Below are 5,327 nucleotides of genomic sequence, written 5' to 3' on the forward strand. Positions count from 1 at the left end.
TTGTATTTTTCCAAGTTAATAAGTAAAAGAAGGTGAATTTGCATATATTAGTGGTACATTGTGCATAGTGTGTCTTGAAGAAGGAAACGTTTTGTAAGTAATTTAAACACAGACTATCTTATGAGAAGCATTTTGCCAACGCCCAATGTTACTTGTATGTCCTACGATTTTGTGAGATGGTAGCTGCTAAGGATTGTAAATATATTTAGTTAACGAACTGATTCAGCGTCAATTTATTCAAAAAACCAGCAACCTACAAGGAATCCAGTCCACTAATATTGAAATTGATTATAACTTCCCCGTGTTCGAGAAAGAACAGTTAAACCAATCCCGATTATAGAATTATATTCGCGAATTTTCTGTTGACCGTTGCAGGCTAAATCATCGAATATGAATATGTAATTTCGTTTAGCCTCTTCTGGACTCAGAATTTCTTCATTGTTTCGAAATGGGAAATAACTCCTTTGGTTTTTTCAATGTCTCTCGAAGCAGCTGATACTTGGGTTGATAGAGCGACTTTGCGTACACGTTCATTCGGATGGAATGATATCGATAATGGTGTGTTGGTTTTTCTACACCCTGACGGACCACATGTGCGAAACGAATTGGGCAACAACTTGCCGTGTTCATTTCGATACTTGACGCCATCATCCAAATAGTCCATGTTGTCTATGGGTGATATATTGTCTTGCGGAACGACTTGCATGTTCTGATCGATGATCGGGTGTCACCTCGCAAACCACAAGAGGAGACTAAATCATCTGTCGGTAACAAATAAGACAGATGGGTATCCGCGGCTAAGCTAAACAGTGGAGACGGGAGTGGGTTAAACAACTTAGCAAATTTCAAATAGATCTTAATGGGCGCCAGGTAAATTTAATCCTCCAGATACCCTAAGTAACTCACAATATCAATAACTTACCAATTAATATTGGAAATAAAAGATAAAGATCCCCAATATGATTTATTCAGTAATCCTAACTTACATGGATTAACCAACAACGCTTCTAAGACAACAATGCAATATTCACACTACTACGCGATGTTCAAATGACAATACAAGAGCGCGGTGTATATAACCACGAATTCAATCAGCCATAAATTACGGTAGTAACAACGCTCAAAAAAAAACTACAATACGTCGAGTAAAACTACCACGAAAATTGAGTAGGTGAAATCGTAAATACTAGTATCGGATGGTAAGACAAACTCGTTTGCGTCGCGTGAGCTCAGGCGTAGGCGCATCGGTGTCAATCAGCAATCGTGAAAGGAAGAATATACCTCAATTTCCGTTTCACAAATATCTATATCAATCAGGTATCAATAAACAACTCTTAATCAATAAACGATAAACAACACTATATCAACAGGTATCAATAAACATAAGGGCAAACAATTATTTAAATATCTCAGTATAGCACAAATTTTCAAATAAATCAATTATAACTTGCGTGCTCCTTTTGGGCCACCCGGTATATGGTGTTAGGCTACCCCGTAGTTCGACGGAGATGGATCACCCTGTAGCACCGGTGGATCACCCTGTAGTACGGCGGAGATGGATCACCCTGTAGCACCACCAAGATAGATCACCCTGTAGGGCACGACAAGCTGGACCAGTAATGGATCACCAAATAAGATCCAGAAAGATAACAAAACTTAAGAAGAAGAAAAACCCCTGGCCAAGGGGTTTTCTATACGTTTCTTCGTGTGCGGTGCTCTGCACGGAAGTCCTACTGGGACTTGATGAGTGACTGAGGGCCTTCTGTTTCTTATGAATCTAATTTCGGAAATCCTTCCACCTGGCACGAGTTCGGTAACCACCACAAATCCTCAAAAGAGATTAAGTTTCAGACTGCAAATATCTACACCAAAATGACCAATCAGTCTTCCGCTATACAATCCTGACTTGTAGAAATAATCCCCGTGAAGGATGGCACAAATACAACCAAATATATCCTACAATCAGTCTGATGGTACGCTTTGAACTCCGAACCAAGCTCATCGAAAGCCAACTTCCGAATACTAAGGAGACTGCCACATCTGACAGCTAACCAGTTGTTGCCACAGTGCGTCCAATCTACACTACAAGCACCAAGGGGGCGCTGTGCACAACACCATAAATCTATCAATTCCTCCACAGCCACTTGAGACATCATCAACAAGTCCATGACCCATCAAAACTCCTTCTTAAAGCAATGCAACCCTAAAACAACCCTTGACAACTTGAGTAGCCGATCAATCCTCCACCCGTGAACAACTGTAGAACTAGTTCGGTGTAAGTCGACGGAACGACACTACGAAAGTTCGGCAGATGTCAACCAACAGCTGTCTCTTAACCTTGTTTACAAATGTTTCCAAAAATATTGTTCCAACCAATTTTCAACTATTTACCAATCCTTATTCATGCGATGGAATAGAAACATATAAGGTAAGTCGCCACATCCTTCCCTTTCAGTATGAATATTTGAACATTCATCTTATGCAGAATATTTACCGAAAATATCAAACAGTATTCAGAAACCAGAGCTAACTAATATTGTTTTTCAGGCGATATGGCTCTAATATGTCAGTAAACCTTCTGGAAGTGATGAATAACAATCTATGCAAGAAATATTCTCGGAAAGGTATAGGGAATAAGGCAGACAACGGCTGAAAAAAATGATAGGTGAAGAAAACTGAGAAACAAACAATAACAACTATTTCAACCTAGCGAGGAATTTCGGATCTCCAACGTCGATTGGCAATAGGAGAATGCGTAAGTACTGGTCAAAGCAGCTAGTCAGGGAGCATACATTTATTCTTGTACATTTCAGGTATGGTTTTCTATGGAACGGAAGATTCCCATTACTATGATGTTAAATGAATAAAATCTACTTGTAACTCAATTACATTGTTAATATCCTTTGAATAAAAATCTTAAAAGGTAAGGTAGTGTTTTGAAAGGTCACATAAGAGCAGTTTGATCTAGTGCTAAATTGAAACGTAACACGGGAGATTCACTTCAATATGTAGTGTGCACATTAATGTTATTCATCATTTCAAACTTTGACTTTTCACGGAGAAGGTATTGTCAATACGATAATCAATAAACTATCATTTGAATTACACTTACCTGGCTATTAGTACAAGAATGTCTTGCACAAGGCGATCCTGGTATCAATCCATTAGACTCGGCTTATAAACAGCCCAATTTGTCATATTCGCAAGATACGTCTCTTGAAGCTCGACATCGAGCTGAAATCATTTCGACGCAACATTTTGCAAAATATAATCAAAAACTGGAAACCTTCAACTGATGACGTGAAGAAATCTGCGGCATCGGCTGTAAAGGCGGCAAAAATGCCGTCCATAAAGCTGGACAACGTAAGAAGATACGTTTACAGAGAGTTATTCCATTATTAAGCAAAATTTGGAGGAATCCTTCCACTCATATCCATATTTGCAGAACTTTCAGCTTTGGGTTCGTTGGTAGGAGGAGCGAGTGCCATCGAAAAAACAGTGATAGATGCAAAAAATGCCAAAAAGAAACTCGAAGAAGATCAACGTCACAATGAAGCTATGGAACATTTGGGTCCCAGTTTGTACCTGCGCAAAACATCTTGAGAATTTGGTCTGTTCATAAAAAAAACAATATCAACGCAAAGGACGAGGCCTTTACTTGAAAAAGCAACAAAAAACCCCTGCTGAAGCTTTTCCATAGAGCATTATATGATTCGGGAATTCAAAAATGTGCCCATCAATTGAAAATACCACATTTTCGTGAAGTCTTTATACGTGATGCGTTGCCACCTTGTGGTCCTTGGCTGCGAGAATGTGCTGTATTGAACTTGAATTCTCAATTGAATAAAAGCACTCATTGGGTAGTTTACATTAAAAACGGCAATGCTGTACAATATTTCGATAGTTTGGGTAATCTCAAACCTCTGATGGAATTGGTACGATATTTTGGGAGGGGTATGACGATTAAATATAACAATTATCGGTAATCAAAATTTTGACCAGAGTAATTGAGGACATCTATGCCTTCAGTTCCTTCTTCATACTGCCTGCAAGAATGCTTAAAAGAATGCGGGATTTAACCGATGCTGAATTGAAACCTCTATCGATTGACTATTTGATTGAGAATGCTGAACCTTGGGAATTATTGGATGTTTGGCATAGATTACCAAAGGACTACCAGCATCGATTCGCTTTGCAGATTCGTTTACCATGTTTCATCCATTATCGACATGAGGTGGTGTCAACTGCGTCATTGCTACAAAAAGCAAAGTATTATGGTCCTGTGCACACCCTGTATACCACCATGGCGACTTTTCTTCAACGCTGTAAACACACCTTGTTACCTTCATAGCAGTTATGTTTTTTTTCAACACTACAGTAAGAGATTTGAGCCGGATCTAAGCCTCCCCCCCACTTGTCATTAATGACGTAATGGTATAATTATGGTGACCTTGAATGACATGTCTGGTGCAGAATTGAAAAAAAATGGGGGGTGGAGGTGTGGGGCATTCGACCTTGGGTCAGATTATCCTTCATGTTTACTGAGTACAAAATTTCTTGTACAAAGTACACATTGGAATTTGCACGGTAAAGATATCCTTCATCGAAGAATAGATTGCATACACGGTGAAGAGTGGACATAATCCATATCCATATGTACTCTGTACAAACTAGTTTGCATAGAGTACAGATACACACACACCAGATATCCTATTCACCAACACGAGCACTACACATCTGCACTCCACGAAGATTCAGCCATGAATGATAACCCACACTGCTTTCTGTGAGCTCATCGGTCCCTCCCCCACCACTATAATGTACAAACTGGTTTGCATAGCACATGCACAAACCCGAGAGTGGTCGCCTGTGACGTGGGCGTACTCTAGAGACAGAGAGTACACACTTCTGCACTCCGTGAAGTTCAAACGACCACTGGCATGCTCGTATAGTCTTCTGTAGGCATATCGAGTTGGGTGGTGGGAGTCTCCTCTGACGTCGGCTCTAGTGGTTAACAGCTTCACTAGCGATGTGCGCGCATTTGCATAGATTGTGGTGAGAGGTGGCTCGCTACCCACTATATTAGACATGATTATTATCATATGGAGTCATTAAAATAAGATCTGTATCAGTTAGAAATTCTCTGTAAGTTATTCAGTGCCATATCTGCAGCAGTTAGCAACTTTGTGAGTGTGTTTTTCTCTTGAAAACTGTTTATATTTGCATCAATTCATCTAGTGGTAAATATACCACTAGATGAATTGATATTTAGGTATATTTAGTTATATTTAGGTCAGAGTCCACAAAGTTTTGCTGGCATGAAAACA

General features: G+C 39.6%; 1 long non-coding RNA gene across 1 annotated transcript; it reads left to right on the forward strand.

Annotated features, from left to right (window-relative positions):
* Positions 1 to 589: 589 nt before the first annotated feature.
* On the forward strand, positions 590 to 2,922 carry LOC141486899 (uncharacterized). The gene is made up of 2 exons (XR_012468099.1): positions 590 to 2,428; positions 2,548 to 2,922. It is a non-coding gene; the product is annotated as an uncharacterized lncRNA (long non-coding RNA).
* The last annotated feature ends 2,405 nt before the right edge of the window (positions 2,923 to 5,327 follow it).

Source organism: Leptinotarsa decemlineata, unplaced genomic scaffold (genome assembly GCF_025532065.1).
Source record: "Leptinotarsa decemlineata unplaced genomic scaffold, Ldec_3_MD MMD2_tig00026375_RagTag_RagTag, whole genome shotgun sequence".
NCBI classification, from domain to species: domain Eukaryota; kingdom Metazoa; phylum Arthropoda; class Insecta; order Coleoptera; family Chrysomelidae; genus Leptinotarsa; species Leptinotarsa decemlineata.